Source organism: Symphalangus syndactylus, chromosome 23, assembly GCF_028878055.3.
Source record: "Symphalangus syndactylus isolate Jambi chromosome 23, NHGRI_mSymSyn1-v2.1_pri, whole genome shotgun sequence".
Lineage (NCBI taxonomy): Eukaryota > Metazoa > Chordata > Mammalia > Primates > Hylobatidae > Symphalangus > Symphalangus syndactylus.
Window position 1 is genome coordinate 40284694 of NC_072445.2, and position 18367 is coordinate 40303060.

General features: G+C 44.2%; 1 pseudogene; it reads left to right on the forward strand.

Moving 5' to 3' along the window:
• The first annotated feature begins 8352 nt into the window (after positions 1 to 8352).
• Positions 8353 to 18077, forward strand: LOC129473037 (patr class I histocompatibility antigen, A-2 alpha chain-like; annotated as a pseudogene).
• The last annotated feature ends 290 nt before the right edge of the window (positions 18078 to 18367 follow it).

The window sequence follows — 18367 nt, forward strand, 5'->3', positions numbered from 1 at the left end:
TAGACCAAAGAGCCCTCTGGTGGCCCTGTCTGGACATAACAGAAGGCTCGCACTCTTGTCTTCCGGTCACACCTCACTATGTCCCCTCAGCTCCTATCTCTGTATGGCCTGGTTTTTCCTAGGTTATGATTATACAGCGGGGATTATTATAATATTGGAATAAAGAGTAATTGCTACAAACCAATGATTAATGATATTCATATATAATCATATCTAAGATCTATATCTGGTGTAACTATTCTTGTTTTATATTTTATTATATTGGAACAGCTCGTGTCCTCAGTCTCTTGCCTCGGCGCCTGGGGTGGCTTGCCGACCACAGACTTCAGAATGCCATATCTACCATATGGTATCCCAGACAGCATTGCTTTCGATCAAGCAATTCACTTCACAGAAAATTAAGTGCCACTATGGTCCCAAGCTCATGAAATTCACAGGTCTTACTGCATTCTCCATCATCCTGAAGCAGCTGGTTTTACAGAAGAGCAGTATGGCCTTTTCAGCATGCAGTTACAGTGTCAGCAAGGTGGCAATAACTTGCAGGTTTTTGGCAATGTTCTCTAGAAGTTGTACATGCTCTGAATCAGCATCCGTTATATGGTGCTGTTCATCTCATAGCCAAGATCCATGTGTCCAGAAATTACCAAATAGAAATGGGAGTCGCATGGTTCACTATTGCGCATGGAGATCCACTTGCAAAATCTTTGCTTCCTATTCTCACAACCTTATGTCCTGAAGGTCTAGAGGTTTTCCAAAGGGAGGAATCCTCCCTCAGGAGACACAGAAATGATTCCACTGATCTGGAAGCTAAGACAGCTACCCGGCCCCTTCAGCTCCTCATGCTTCTGAATCAACAGACAAAGGAGAGAGTTACTGCTCTGTCTGGGGTGATCGGTCTTGGTCATCAGGGGGAAATTGGTCTGCTACTACACAATGGCAGCAAATAAGACTATGTTTCTAACACAGGAGATCTTTTAGAGCATCTCTTAGTAATACTCTGCCCTATAATTAAAGTCAATAAAAACTTCAACAACCCATGTCAGGCAGGACTTCTAATGACCCATACCCTTGCAGAAATGAATGTTTGAGTCACCCAAGCAGGAAAAGAAACCTGATCAGCTGAGGGACTTGCTGAAGGCAATGGGAATATGAGATGGTTAGTGAAAAAGGCTATTTATAAATACCAGTTGTGGCCAGCATGGTGGCTCATGCCTGTAATCCCAGCACTTTGGGAGGCTGAGGCGGGTGGATTGCTTAAGTCTAGGAATGTGAGACCCACCTGGGCAACATGGTGAAACTCCATCTCTACTGAAAATAAATACAAAAAATTAGTCAGGCTTGGTGGTGTGCTTGTAGTCCCAGCTACTCAGAAGGTTGAGGTAGGAGGATCACTTGTGCCCAGGAGGTGGAGTTTGCAGTGAGCCGAGGTAATGCCACTGCACTCCAGCCTGGGCAACAGAACAAGACCCTGTCACAAATCAGCAAATAAATAAATAAATAAATAACCAGCTGTAACCATGTGACCAGTTACAGAAATAAAGACAGTAAATGTTATGAGCATTACTTATGTTTTTATAAAGATGTTAATGTCTGTGTGTATGTACCCATACAAGTATTAAGCAAATACCTTTGTTTTCATCTTTTCCTTATCACCTAATAATAAAACATAAGATGTACTAATAATAGTTCCTTTTTATTAATGAAGGTTTAACTTTTATTACACATGGTATTTAGGTTACAGAACATCAAAGAGAAGAATGCATATCATGCATTCAGTTTGAATCCTTTTCTGAGGAAAGGGTTAGTGTGTTTTTAGTTGGATGCAAGACAGTTGTATCATCTTTGGCGAAAGTATGACTTTATAATTGTTTTTATTTGGAGACTAAGTATGGTTTGAGAAAACATTTATGGGTGCCAAGTTCACAAGCATGGGCTGGGATGGTTGGTCTTATGTGTCAATTTGACTAAACCATAGCACCTAGTTATTTAATCAAATATTAATTTATATGTTGCTATGATGGTGTTTTGCAGTTGTGGTTAAAATCTAATGTCAGTAGATTTTTTTTTTTTTTGAAATGGAGTCTTGCTCTGTCACCCAAGCTGGAGTGCAATGGCGTGATCTCGGCTCACCGCAACCTCCGCCTCCTGGGTTCAACGGATTCTCCTGCCTCAGACTCCCAAGTAGCTGGGATTACAGGCGCCCACCACCACGCCCAGCTAATTTTGTATTTTTAGTAGAGATAGGGTTTCACCATGTTGGTCAGGCTGGTCTCAAACTCCTGACCTCAGTGATCCTCCTGCCTTGGCCTCCCGAAGTTCTGGGATTACAGGCATGAGCCACTGAGCCCAGTCTTAGTTGGTTTTATGAATAGGAAATTACCCTCAAGAATGTGGGTGAGACTTTTTGAATCAGTTGAAGGCCTTTGAGGAAAATGTGAGGCTTCCAAGAGAAGAAAAAATTCTGCCTCAAAATGACAGGAGCAACTACAGTTTAGGTTTCCAGTCTGCCAGCCTGGTCTGCAAATTTTAGACTGAAGGCTGCAACATTGTGACTCTCCATCCTGTCAGCCTGCCGAGGTGTAATCTGTGACATCAATAATGTAAAATGAGGGGTGGAAAAAGATGTAAAGTGGCAGAGTTTTCATACATGATTGAAGCTGGTTTCAATTCAAGATTGTTATAACTATATTGTTACATGTAATACCACAGTAATCACAAGGAAAATATGCATAAAATACCCACAAAAGAAAATGAGAATGCAATTAAAACATGTCACTAGAAAAAAAATCAACTAGGCCGGGAGCGGTGGCTCACGCTTGTAATCCCAGCACTTTGGGAGGCCGAGGCGGGCAGATCACGAGGTCAGGAGATCGAGACCACGGTGAAACCCCGTCTCTACTAAAAATACAAAAAAATTAGCCGGGCGTGGTGGCGGGCACCTGTAGTCCCAGCTACCCGGAGAGGCTGAGGCAAGAGAATGGCGTGAACCTGGGAGGCGGAGCTTGCAGTGAGCCGAGATTGCGCCACTGCACTCCAGCCTGGGTGACAGAGCAAGACTCCGTCTCAAAAAAAAAAAAAAAAAAAAAGAAAAGAAAAAAATCAACTAAACACAAAGGAAGGTTGGAATGAAGGAGATGAGGGATGAAACAGCTATAAGACACGCATAAAACCAACATCACAATTACAGAAGTAAATCCTTCCTTATCAATAATTACTTTATTTTATTATTATTATTTTTTTGAGATGGAGTTTTGCTCTTGTTGCCCAGGCTGGAGTGCAATGGATCAATCTCGGCTCACCACAACCTCCACCTCCCAGGTTCATGCAATTCTCCTGCCTCAGCCTCCCTAGTTGGATTACAGGCATGTGCCACCACACCTGGCAAATTTTGTATCTTTTTTAGTAGAGACGGGGTTTCTCCATGTTGGTCAGGCTAGTCTCGAACTCCCGACCTCAGGTGATCTGCCTACCTCGGCCTCCCAAAGTGCTGGGATTACAGGTGTGAGCCACTGCACCCAGCTCAGTAATTACTTTAAAGGTAAATGGATTAAACTCCCCAGTCAGAACTCAGAGATTATCACAATGGATAGAATAAAAAGAATCTCACCATATGCTGGCTACAAGCTACTCACTTTGGATCTAAGGACACATACAATTTGAAAGTGGAAGGATAGAAAAGATATTCATGAAAATAGTAACTAAGAATTTTTAATGATCTCTCATAGGGTTCTATGTGTTGGCTGGGCTCAGATCATGGCCTGAGAGTTTTACATGGTTCAGGGATTGAAGTGGAAGGAACCAGATGCAGGCAGGATGGTTAATAGCAGTGCCCAGAACTGACACAACCTCACTTCTGCCATATTTTATTGGCTAACGCACATATCAGATCTGCTCATGTTTAAGGGGGTGGAGAGACCTTATTTCTTGATGAGAGAGTGGTGGGTCAAACTAAAGAAAAGCAAGTATGATGGAAGATATTTTTGCAGCCCTCTTTGGAAATACATGCAATCCAAAACATCCTAATTGCCAGAAAGGAAGAACACCATCACGCCTTACCCCTCCAGTGTAAGCCCTGTGATTCTATAGTCTCCTGGGGAAGGATCATGTCTTAGGAAGCAGGTGGGGAGTCAAAGCTCTAAATAAAGCCCCATCTACAGCCACAATTTCACTTTATTTTGATGAAATTTTGTGTCATTTTTGATAAAATGCGGGCTCACAAATCTCTCTTCAGGGATCTCTCCAGTAGCAGGGATGATATGCTTCCTTCTCCACAGTTCTACTTTATAGATAAGTGGAACTAGATCTCAGTTTCAGTTATTTAAAACACCAGAGACTTGGATGCATGCATGTCACAAAAAGGTGAAAGAATGCTCTCTGTCACCTTCCCTTCTCTCACTCACTGCACCCTGAACAAGAACCTGCTCTACCTTGACCTTTTGAATGGGGAGGAGGATCGCACTCCTGCCTAACCTTCAAGCTTCCAGAGATAAACCCACTGCCCAAACAGCATGGTTCATTATAAAGACGAAACACTACACCAAGAGCTCTGCCCTTATCCACCATGGCAGAAACTGAATCCCATGGAAAGGCCCAGAGTAATCCTGGCTCAAAACGTCCAGTGTCATGTCCCTTCTGCCAAAAAGAAGCCAACATATTCATCACAATATGGGGTATTGATAAGGCTATAACAATTATTACCACAAAAATTTGATGAATACGTTCTTTTTATTATATCAACTTTTTTTTGTCCTCCAAATATAGAGAAAATAAGCCTGCACAGCAGGAGAAGTTGTTCCCCTGGGAGAAAATCCTCTTTCCATTGGAAAATCTGGAACCAGAATCACTAGAATGGAGCAAGACTTTCGGGAATGACACAGCACCAGGTCTTGGGGCAGCCAGAGTTAGGGAGGGCTCACCTTCTGGGTGACACCAACCTTCGGCTCTTCTGTTTTTTTGTTCTCGCTGCAAGAACAAAATTTCAGAGTATTAAGAGACAGAATCAAGCCAAAGAGATTTCCTCTATTTTATTCTTTAGAAAATGCAATCTCAAGGATAATTTAGACTGTTATGGGCTAAACTGTATACCCCCCAAAATTGACATGTTGATGTCCTAACCCCCAGTACCTGAGAAAGTGACTGCGTTTGGAGAGGTCTTTAAGGAGGTCATTAAGGTAAAATGAGGTCATAGGAGTGTGCCCTAATTCAATGTGACTAGTGTCCTTATAAAAGAGAAGATTAGATACAGACAGATACAGAGGAGTGACCATGTGAAGACATGGAACACATCTACAAACCAAGGAAAGAAGTCTCAGAAGAAATCAGCACTGCCAACACCATGACCTTGAACTTCCAGCCTCCAGAACTGTGAGACAATAAATTTCTGTTGTTTAAGTCATCCAGTGTGTTTCTTTGTTATGGCAGCCCTAGCAAATTAAAACAAACATATTACCCTGCCCAATGCTGAGTTCTGCCTGACTCCTCTCTGGCTCCAATTGGATCAAGGTCTATATGCTCTGGGACCTCTCCAGCTCCTCAGAAATGACAAAGAATCCCATGTCCAGCTCCTGGGGTCCCTGATGGCGGTAAGAGGCATCTCCTAATGGGGGAGAGCTTTGGGGTGACCAAGACCTCATAGACTTTATTACTGTGCATGGGGGGTGATTTTCCCCATGCTGGTCTCATGATAGTGAGTTCTCACAACCTCTGATTGGTTAAAAGTGTGGCACCTCCTCCCACCCCCCTCCTGCTGCCATGTGAGATGTGCCTTGCTTCCCTTTCACCTTCTGCCATGATTACAACTTTCCTGGGAGCTCCCCCACCCCACCATGTGGAATGCTGAGCTAATTAAACCTCTTTTCTTTGTAAATTGCCTAGTCTCATGTAGTTCTTTATAGTAGTGTGAAAACAGACTAATGCAGGCGCATATAAGTCTAAGTCAAATGAAAATGGGTGGAAAAAGCAATTTCATGCAAACAGTAAGCTTAAGGAGGTTGAAAGAGTTATAGTACTACCAGCAAAAAAGAGATTTTCAAATGAAATGTATTACCAGAGATAAAAAAAGAGACACTTCATAACGAAAGGGTCAATTCAACAAAAAGACGTGCAATCAGAAATGGGCCCAATGGCATAACTTCAGAGTTCATGAAAAAAATTGACAGAATTACAGAGAGAAATGGAGAATTGCATGAGTGTGATTAGATATGTTAAAAGTTTCTCTTTAGCAATAAATTTAAAAACTATAAAAAATTCCAACAAAGACCTAGAAAACCAAAAAGCATTAGCCTCACAGACTTTATTGACTTTTATACATACGAACATCAATGAAAAAATACATATTGTCTCAAGTGTGAATGATACATTTACTAAGAGAAACTGTATTTCAGGCCATAAAACAATACGTTTGAAAATATTGAAATGATACAAGATATATTTTCTGACCATATGGAAACACATTAGAAATCAGTAATAATAAGATGATCCTGGGGACTGAATGTTTTTGTCATCCCCTAAATTCACACATTGAAACCTAATCCATAATGTGATGGTGTTTGGAGGGGGGGCCTTTAGGAGGTGATTAAGTCGTGAGGGCAGAGCCCTTATTAATGAGACTAGTCCCCTCATAAAAGGGGCCTCATAAAGCTCCTTTGCCCCTTCCACCATGTAAGGACACCAGGAAAAGACACCATCTGGGAATCAGGAAGCACCGCTCATCACACACTCACTCTGCCATTGTCTTGACCTTGGACCTCCCAGGCTCTGGAATTGTGCGAATTGTGAGAAATAGATTTCTGTTGTTTATAAGCCTCGCAGACTGTGTGACAGCCCAAATGGACTAAGATACATGTTCTGATATTCTGTTATGACAGCCCAAATGGACTAAGATACATGATCATAAAAATACCAAGTATTTGGAAATTAAACATCAAAATTCTGATTGACAATTTTGTCAACGAAGAAATCATGAGAGAAATTAGGAAGTCTTCTAAACTGAAGGATACTAAAGTACAATAAATCAAAATGTATGGAATGTAGCTGTAGTATTAGAGAAAAATTGATATCCTTAAGTTCCTCTATTAAAAAGGAAGAAAGATCTCAAATTAGTAACTTAGCTTCTGCCATAAAAAAACAAACAGGAACAAACTAAACCAAAGCATGCAGAGGAAGGGAATAATAATGAAACTGAAGTCAATGAATCAGAAAGATAAATAAAATTAATAAATCTAAAAGTTGGTTGTATGGGAAAATAATCAGTAAATGTTATAAACCCCTAGCTAGATTGATCAAGACATAAAGACACAAATTAACAATATCAGGAAGACAAGAATATCAGTGCACAGTCTTCAGGTCCTGAAAAGAAATATTAATAATCTCATGCCAATAAGTTTGACAACCAAATGAATAATTTCCTTGAGAGAGAAAACTCATGGAAACTGACCCAAGAAGAAATAGAAAATGTGGCCAGCTATACATAAATTGTAGAAATTGAATTTGTAATTGAATTCCTTCCCATAGAGGAAACTCCAGGTCCAGAAGGCTTCACTGATGAATTGTATGGAACATATATCTGAGAAATAACATCAATTTTAAATACACCACTTTTGAAATTAAAGGAGGCAACCATTTTCAACTCAATTTGTGAGGCCAACATTACTCAGATTAAGAAAAAAAAGAAAAGAAAACCCAGACAACAAAATCACAAGAAAAATGAACCACAAACAAATATTTCTCTTGAACCCAGACCCAAAATTCTGTGCAAAAATTATCAAATTCAAATAAACATAAAAAGAACAGTATGTCATGCCAGATTGGTTTTATATGGGGAAGTAAGTTTGGTTTAACATCTGCAAATTAAATAATACAACTTAATCAATATAGTAAAAAGCAGGCTGGGTGCCGTGGCTCACGCCCGTAATCCCAGCACTTTGGGTGCTCTAGGTGCGGAGATTACTTGACGTCAGGAGTTTGGGACCAGCCTGGCCAACATGGCGAAACCCCGTCTCTACTAAAAATACTAAATTAGCCACGCCTGTTGGTCGGCACCTGCAATTCCAGACACTCAGGAGGCTGAGGCAGGAGAATCTCTTGAACCAAGGAGGCGGAGGTTGCAGTGAGCCAAGATCGCGCCACTGCACTCCAGCCTGGGCGACAGCGAGACTCTGTCTCAAAAAAAAATTGAAATAAATAAATAAATAAATATTTTTGAAACAGGGTCTCACTCTGTCACCAAGGCTGAGTGCAATGGCACGATCATAGCTAGTTGCAGCCTCTACATCTCAGGTTCAAGCAATCTTCCTGGCTGTTGCAGCCGCCTGCGCCAGTGCGAGAACAGACACCAGCAACTCCACCCCCGCTATGCCACCACCACTGCTGGCGCCAGCATTGCACAGGAACACCACAGCCCCACTCCCGGCGGTACCCCAAACTAGCCGATGCGCCTGCACCCCGCTGTGCTGCCTCAGCTGCTGGCATGTACCCTGAAACTAAAATAAAAGACAAAAAAATACAGTCCAGCCTGGACGAAAGAGCCAGACTCCGTCTCAAAAAAAAAAAAAAAAGGCAAAAAGTAAATAACATTTTAAAAACATGTTTAAAAGGTATCAAAAGGAGACGCCAAAAGTCAAGTGCAACAAAAACAAACACTGACAAATGGAATCTAATTAAAGAGCTTCTGCACAGCAAAATAAACTATCAACAGAATAAACAGCCTACAGAATGGGAGAAAATATTACAAACTATGCATCTGACAAAGGTTTAATATCCAGAATCTATGAGGAATTTAAACAAATCAACGAGCAGAAAACAAACAACCCCATTAAAAAGTAGGCGAAGGACGTGAACAGACATTTTTCAAAAGAAGTCATACACACAGCCAACAAGCATGTGAAAAAATGATCACCATCACTAATCATTAAAGAAATATGAATCCAAACCACAATGAGATACCATCTCACACCAGTCAGATGGCTATTATTAAAAAGTCAGAAAATTACAGATGCTGGCAAGGTTGCAGGGAAAAAGGAACGCTTATACACTGCTAGTGGGAATGTAAATTAATTAGTTTAGCCATTAGGCAAAGTAGTTTGGTGATTTTTCAAAGAACATAGAACTACCATTTGACCCAGCAATCCCTTTTATTGGGTCTATTCCCAAAGGAATATAAATCATTCTACCATAAAGACACATGCACGTGTATGTATATTGCAGTGCTATTCTGAAGAGGAAAGATATGGAATCAACCTAAAAACCCATCAATGGTAGACTGGATAAGGAAAATGTGGTACATAGACACTGGGGAATACTATGCAGCCATAAAAAAGGACAAGGTCATGTCCTTTGTAGGAACATGGATGGAGCTAGAGCTCATTATTCTGAGAACTAACACAGGAACAGAAAACCAAACACCACGAGTTCTCGCTGATAAGTGAGAGCTCAACAGTGAGTACACATGGACTCAGAAGAAGGGAACACTAGACACCAGGGCCTGTGGACGATGGGAGAAGAGTGAGGATTAAAAAACTTCCTATCAAGTACCATGCTTATAACCTGCATGATAAATTAATCTGTACAACAAACCCCCGTGACACGCAATTTCAATATATAGCAAGCCTGCACATGTACCATGGAAGATAAAAGTTAAAAAAATAAATTAATAAAAAATAGAATGCAACACTCATTTGTGATAAAATGTGTCCATAAATAGGAATTGTAGGCAAGTTCTTAAATTTGGTAAAGGGCTTCGATGTAAAACCTACAACTCACATCATATTTTATGATGAAAATTGATTACTCTCTACCTAAGAACAGGAAAACAGCAAAGATATTGTCCTGGAGGTCCTGGCCAGAGCATTAAGCCAAGAAAAAGAAATGAAAGAGAAGTAAAGTGTCCTAGTTTGCAGGTCACAATATTATGTAAGTGGAAAATCCTAAGGCAAATAAAACTTCTAGAAGTAATAAGTAAATTTATCAAAATTGTAAGGTACAACTCCTATACAAAAGTAAAGTATCTACAAGTAATGCAAAATCAGAATGATGAAAAATTTAAAAATCCACTTATAAAACAATTATTAAAGTAATGCCATGTCCAGGCATCAATTTTTTAATAATGTGTATGATTTGTACACTAAGTTCTACATGGCACCATCGACAGAAAGTAAAAGAGATAGAAATAAACAGAGAAATAGTGTGTTCAAGAACGGGAATCTCCAATGTTACTAATTCTCCAAAATTGAGCTATTAAATTAAGCGTAATATCAATTAAAACACTAGTGAGCTTTAAAAGAAATGTTTAAAGAAATTGGCAAGCTGAATCTACCATTTCTGTGGAAATACAAATAACTTTGAATAGCCAAAATAATTTTTTAAAAGAAGAAATTTGGAGGATGCATATTGAGTGCTTTCAAGATTTACTATAAACGTCTAGTAATAAAAAGTAGTGTGATATTGGCATAAAATAGGCATAAATAATGGAATACAATAAAGAGTACAGGAATAGAACCACACAGACACGGCTGATCCCAACCCTGATATAGGGTAGGCGCGCCCTCTTGTGTTCAAACCCCTGTCCTGCTGCCTGGAGCCCAGGGAGACCCAGGGGAGGTTTCGGCTGAGCAGGTGAGATGGGAGCTCAGGGCCACTGTCTTTAGCCGCCGCGCTACTCTCAGATTCTCTGAGCAGAAGAGAGGAGTGGGTTGTAAGTCAGGCAGAGATGGCTGACCCGGGACTGAGCATCAGTGGGGGTGAAGGAGCCTCTGGGCAGCAAGGGACCCCACAACGGTGAGAGGAGAGGGAAGCTCTGGAGCCTTGTGCCGTCCCTGAAGTTTGTCTCCTCCCTGCAACCCCTCTCTCCAGCCCTTCATAACAACACTCTGGAAAACCGAAAAGAAGAAACATTTTCTTCTACTCCTTCTTTCTTTTCAGTGCTCCTTCTTCATGTAACAACAATAACACGTGCATAACTGCTTTCCAGGAAGGATGCATGAGACAGCAACGTGCTCATTTATGGCAGAGGACATGGGGTCTGGTTAGGGGGGAAAATTTCCCTGTAATACTTTGGAATGTTTTGAAGAATCTTCTCAAAACATGTTACATGAAAAATCCCTCTCGGGGCCGGGCGCGGTGGCTCTCGCCTGTAATCCCAGCACTTTGGGAGGCTGAGGCAGGTGGATCACTTGAGGTCAGGAGTTCGAGAACAGCCTGACCAACATGGTGAAACCCTGTCTGTACTAAAAATACAAAAAATTAGCCAGGCACGGTGGCGGACACCTGTAATCTCAGCTATTCGGGAGGCTGAGACAGGAGAATTACTTCAACCTGGGAGATGGAGGTTGCAGTGGGCCGAGATTGTACCATTGCATTCAAGCCTGGGCAACAAGAGCGAAACGCTGTCAAAAGAAAAAAAAAAAGAAAGAAAAAAAAAGAGAAAAGTCCCTCTCATTGGCAAGACCCTCTCCAGTGACCTCCCAGTTTACCCACATGTGGCTGTGCAGTGGGGCCAGGCTGAAGCCTCCACGCCATCGTTTATACAGTGTGCCCAGGTATCCACAATACAGAGCCTTGGCACAGCTGCACCCCTGCCTGGAAACTCATCTCCAGGGCTCCCTTCCACCCTGACATTCTCCTCATTCCCACCACAGCCTGTCCCTGCACTGCCCCACTTTATATGGCATCTCCCATCCCCTCTGACCCCACCCGGCTTTGTTTTTGTTCACAACCCTTTTACTAACATTTGAGAATTATTTACTTATTTATTTATTTTGAGAGACTGGGTTGTGCTCTGTCACCCAGGCTGGAGTGCAGTGGTGCAATCTTGTCTCACTGTAGCCTGGAACTCCTGGGCTCAAGTGATCCTCCCACCTCAGCCTCCCAAGTAACTGGGGACTACAGGTGTGTGCCACCACACTCAGCTAGTTTTGTATTTTTTCTTTTTTTTAGTACAAATAGAGTCTTGCTATGTTTTCCAGGCTGGTCTCAAAATCCTGGCCTCTAGGGGTCCTCCAGCTTCAGCCTCCCAAAGTGCTGGGATTACATACATTTGTGCCCAGCTACGAATGTATTTATTTTAATTGCTTATAGTCTTTCTCTCCTCTAGAATACAAGCTTTATGAGGACAAGGACAGTGATTTTGATTGTTCACAGCTGTATTTCCCTTGCCTTGAATAGCGCCTGATTGTTACTTTAAATATACTTGTTGAGTGAATGAATGAATGAATGAATGCACACATAGACTCACACACCAACACACACATAGACACAAAGATGCTGTCACACAGATTGACATATGTTCTTACTCAGATACTCTCCACACAATAACACAATCACACACAAAATACACACAACTGACACATTCTCATGCACACGCTCTTAAATGCTAAATATTCTTTTTTTTTTTTTTGAGACAGGGTCTTGCTCTGTCACTGAGGCTAAATTGCAGTGATATGAACACAGCTCACTATAACCTTGAACTCCTAGGCTTAAGCAATGCCCCACCTCAGCTTCCTAACTAGCTAGAGCCACAGGTAACCCACCACCTGGTTCAATTAATTGTTTAGTATTTTGCAGAGATGGGGTCTTGCTATGTTGCCCAGGATGCTCTCAAACTCCTGGTCTAAAGTAATCCTCACACCTCAGCCTCTCAAAGCTGTGGGATTAGGGGCATGAGCCACCTCATCTGGTCTTGAAGCTTAATTTCCATTCCACATGATGTTGTGAACATTTCTCATGTGATTATGTATTATTAGCCTTAAAATTTTCTCCAAATTATTGTAAAAAATTTCCAAGAGTCCTAAAGTTTGAAAGAATACAATAGTCACCATAGATCTAATTATTTCCTTTGTGTATGTAATAAATTATATTTCCATAATTTTTGCTGAAACATTTGGTAATCATGTGCCAACATCATGACCCTCATTCCTAAATACTTCAGTACTCATCTCTTAACAAATAACATTTTTCCAACAATATTATTATTACACTGAAGAGAGTTACTACAGTTCCATAATATTACAAGATTTCAAAGTAATGGAAATTGTCTTAATAATTTCCCAAATGTCTTTCTTGTGGAGGTGAGCAGAGCTCAGGAGCTCCAGCCCTCTCTGAAGTTTCTGTTTTCTCTGCAACTTCTCTCTCCAGACCCTTAAGAACAACGTTCTGGGAAACTGAAAAGTAGGAACATTTTCTTCTTCTCTCCATTGCTCAGGTTTTTTAAAACTCCCATTTACTCAGTTTTCTTTTATTTGGAATCCCCCTGCCTCAGGTACTCCATTCTGTGATCAGGTGGTCAAGAAAGGTCCACACAGCACTAAGACCTAACAATTCCACTGTTCTCACTTCCATGGACAGAGTGCAGGTGAGAGCCACCCCTGCTCCTTCTCCTTTGTCTCCCACAGCCTCAGCAAACATCTGCCTGGACATCCAGGCATTTCCATACATCCTCTAAAATGTAGGCAGAGGTTCCCAAACCTCAATTCTTGACTTCTGTGCACTCAAAGGCTCAACACCACATGGAAACTGCCAAGCTTGGGGCTTGCAATTTCTGAGGCCACAGCTCAAGCTGTACTGTGGCTCCTTTTCATCATGGCTGGAGTGGCATGGATGCAGGGCACCATGTCTCTAGACTGTACACAGCATGGGACCTTGGGCCTGTCCCACAAAACCATTTTATCCTCCTAGGCCCCCAGGCCTGTGATGGGAGGGGCTGCCATGAAGACTTCTGACATGCCTTGGAGACATTTTCCCCATTGTATTGGGGATTAACATTCAGCTCCTTGTTACTTACGTAAATTTCTGCAGCCAGCTTAAATTTCTCCTCAGAAAATGAGATTTTCCTTTCACATTGACTGGCTGTGAATTTTCTGAACTTTTGTGTTCTCCTTCCCTTATAAAACTGATTGCCTTTAAAAGCACCCAAGTCACCTCTTGAATGCTTTGCTTTTTAGAAATTTTTTCCGCCAGATAACCTACATTATCTCTTAAGTTCAAAGTTCCACAAATCTCTAGGGCAGGGGCAAAATGCTGCCAGTCTCCTTGCTAAAACATAAAAAGAGTCACCTTTGCTCCAGTTCCTTATCTCCATGTGAGACCACCTCAACCTGGACCTTATTTTTGTCAAGCCACCCAAGTCTGTAGGAAGTTCCAGACTTTCCCTCATATTTCTGTCTTCTTCTGAGCCCTCCAAATAGTTCTGACCTCTGCCTGTTACCCAGTTCCAAAATCTCTTCCATATTTTTGGATATTTTTTCAGCAATGCCCCACTCTACTGGTAACAATTTACTGTATTAGTCCATTTTCACACTGCTGATAAAGACATATCAGAGACTGGGAAGAAAAGGAGGTTTAATAGACTTACAGTTCCACGTGGCTGGGGAGACCTCACAATCATGGTGGAAGGGAAGGAGGAGCAAGTCATGTCTTACATGGATAGCAGCAGGCAAAAAAAAGAGAGCTTGTGCAAGGGAACTCTGCTTTATAAAACCACTGGATCTCATGAGACTTATTCACTATCAGAACAGCAGGAGAAAGACCTGCCGCTATGATTCAATTACTTCCCACTGGGTTCTTCCCATGACAGGTGGAAATTGTGGGAGTTAAAATTCTAGATGAGATTTGGGTGGGGACACAGCCAAACCATATCACATGGCCTGGGAAGTAAAACTTAGGAGCTTTGTGAGTCTAATTGCAATGCTGTTTTAATTCATTCATATGTAAAGGGGAAAAAAAACATAAGATTTACAAATTAGATTCCTGATCATTCAAGTGTCATACAGATTATACTACCCACTGTATTAATTAACAAAAAGGAAATTGGACTCTATGGGAATCTCTGTCTGATGTGATTAGAGACAACTCCAAGTTTAAAGAGAAAATCTTTTTCTCTACACCTGCATTCCCAGGGTAAGCTCACTCTCCGGCACCAGGTTCCCTGGGGTGAGTTTTCTTCTAGAATAGTCCAAGGGGAGAGGTAAGGAGTCGAAGGCGGGGAATTGAGTTCAGGGAAGGGAATTCCAGGGACAGAAGTGAAAGGGAAGGGGCTGGGCCCAGCCTGGGGGTATCTCCCTGGTTTCCTCAGACAGATGTTGGACCAGGACTCAGGGATACAGTGTGACAAAGAGTGCTCAGTGAAGGAGAGAGGGCTCAGAGTGAAGTCCCAGGGTCTGGATCGTGGCTCTCAGGGTCTCAGGCACCACAGGCAGTGTGTGGATTGGGGAGGCCCACCTTTGGGGATTCCCCATCTCCCCAGAGTTTCACTTCTCATTCTCCCAGGTCGTGTAGGGTCCTTCCTCCTGAATACTCAGGACGCCATCCCAATTCCCCTTCCCATTGGGTGTCGGGCTTCCAGAGAAGCCATTCAGCATCGTGGCAGTTTCTGGTTCTAAAGTCCCTGCGGATCCACCCAGGACTCAGATTCTCCTCCAGACGCTGAGGATGGAGTCACGGCGCCCGGAACCCTCCTCCTGCTGCTCTGGAGAGCCCTGGCCCTGACCCATACCAGGGTGGGTGAGTGTGGGGTTGGGAGGGACACGGCCTCTGCGGGGAGAAGAGAGAGAGGCCCGCCTGGTGGGGACTCAGGTCCTGGGGAGCGGGGGCCGCACCGGGAGAAGGGTCGGGAAGGTCTAGCCCCTCCTCGCCCCCCAGGCTCCCACTCCTTCAGGTATTTCTTCACCTCCGTGTCGCGGCCCGGCCTCTGGGAGCCCCACTTCATCTCCGTGGGCTACGTGGACGACACACAGTTTGTGCGGTTCGACAGTGAGGCAGCGAGGCTGAAGATGGAGCCCTGGGCGCCGTGGGTGGAGCAGGAGAGGCTGGAGTATTGGGACCCGCAGATGCTGGGCGCCAAGGCCCACGCACAGACTCACCCAGGGAACCTGCGGACCCTGCTCCGCTACTACAACCAGAGCAAGGCCGGTGAGTGACCCCGGCCTGGGGCACAGGTAACCACCCTTCCCCAGAGCAAGTGGGATCAGATCTCCCAGAGCAAGTGGGAGGTGGACAAATACTCAGAGCACGTCAGGGTCTACCTGAAGGGCAGGTGTGTGGAGAAGCTCCGCAGATGCCTGGAGAACTGGAAGGAGACGCAGCAGCGCGGGTACCAGGGGCCACGGGGAGCCTGCCCCATCTCCTATCGATCGACTGGGCGGGCCTCTCAGGTGAAGGGGAGGAAAATGGGATCAACGCTAGAATATTGCCCTCTCTTGAATCTAGAAAGGGGTGAATCCCCCTGGGTTTCCTCTGAGGGTCCGCCTGGCTCTCTGGCACAATTAAGGGATGAAGTCTCTGAGGAAATGGAGGGAAACACAGTCCCTGGAATACTGATCCGCGGTCCCCTTTGACCCCTGCAGCAGCCTTGGGCACCGTCACTTTTCTCTCAGGCCTTGTTCTCTGCCTCACACTCAGTGTGTTTGGGACTCTGATTCCAGCTCTTCTGAGTCACTTTGCCTCCACTCAGATCAGGACCAGAAGTCCCTGTCCCCCGCTCAGAGACTTGAACTTTCCAAGGAATAGATTATCCCAGGTGCCTGTGTCCAGGCTGGTGTCTGGGTTCTGTGCTCCCTTCCCCACCCCAGGTGTCCTGTTCATTCTCAGATAGGTCACAGGGGCGCTGCTGGAATGTCCCATGAGAGAGGCAAAGTGCCTGAATTTTCTGACTCCTCCTGTCAGACCCCCCAAGACACACGTGACCCACCACCCCATCTGACCATAAGGCCATCCTGAGATGCTGGGCCATGGGCTTCTACCCTGCGGAGATCATACTGACCTCGCAGTGGGATGGGGAGGACCAGACCCAGGACACAGAGTTTGTGGAGACCAGGCCTGCAGGGGACGGAACCTTCCAGAAATGGGTGGCTGTGGTGGTGTCTTCTGGAGACGAGCAGAGATACACAGGCCATGTGCAGCACGAGGGGCTGCTGAAGCCCCTCACCCTGAGATGGGGTAAGGAGGGGGATGAGGGGTCACATCTCTTCTCAGGGAAAGCAGGAGCCCTTCTGGAGCCCTTCAACAAGGTCAGGGCTGAGACCTGGGGGTCAGGGCCCCTCACCTTCCCCTCCTTTCCCAGAGCCATCTCCCCAGCCCACCATACCCATCGTGGGCATCGTTGCCAGCCTGGCTGTCCTAGGAGCTGTGGTCACTGCTGTGATCTGGCAGAAAAAGAGCTCAGGTGGGGAAAGGGTGAGGAGTGGGATCTGAGATTTCTTGTCCCACTGGGGGATTCAAGCCCCAGGTAGAAGTGTGCCCTGCCTGGTTACTGGGAAGCACCATCTACACGCATGGGCCTACCCAGCCTGGGGCCTGTGTGCCAGCACCTACTCTTTATGAAGCACCTGTGACAATGAAGGACAGAGTATCACCTTGATGACTGTGATGATGGGGACCTGATTCAGCAGTCACAGGTCACAAGGGAAGGTCCCTGCTGAGGACAGACCTCAGGAGGGCAGTTGGTTCAGTCTCCACTGCCCTGGGTCTGCAGTTACAGTTCTGGAAACTTCTCTGGGATTTAAGACTAGGGGGTTCCTCTAGGACCTCATGGCCCTGCCTCCTCCCTGGCCCCTCACAGGGTGATTTCTTCCCAGAGGTAGAGAAGGAGGTGCTCAGGCTGTGTGTAAGTGCGAGAGGTGGGTGTGGAGGAGCCCACCTATGCCATAATTCCTCCTCCCCACATCTCCTGCAGGCTCTGACCAGGTCCTGTTTTTGTTCTACCCTAGGCAGCGACAGTGCCCAGGGCTGTGATGTGTCTCTCATAGCTTGTAAAGGTGACGTCCTGGAGGGCTTTATGTGGGAGGGGGATGGGGTAGAGGGGACAAGACTGGATTATAGTGATTCTTTAGGACACGTTGAGTGTGTAGTGGGGAGTTCAGAGCGTTACCCTTTATGGCCACTGACCTGAATTTGTTCATGACTATTGTTTTCTGTAGCCTGAGGCAGCTGTCTTGTGAGGGACTGAGATGCAGGATTTCTTCACGCCTCTCCTTTGTGACTTCAAGAGCCTCTGGCGTCTCTTTCTGCAAAGGCATCTGAATGAGTCTGCGTCCCTGTTAGCCTAATGTGAGGAGGTGGGGAGACCAGCCCTCCCCCATGTCTACCATGACCCCCTTCCCCATGCTGAATTAGCTGACTTTACAAAAAGAAAATTACCACCAATAATGCGGATGGGCCTCATCCGGTCAGTAGAAGACTCTGTGAGCAGAAACTGAGGTTTCCCAGCGAAGAAGAAATCCTGCCTCAGAATTAGAACATCTTTCTGCATTTTCAGCCTGCTGGCTTATCCTGCAGATTTTCCTACTTACTGCCCTAAAATCACATGAGTAAATATCATAATATGAAAACAAATACAAATACACACACACACACACACACACACACACACACACACACA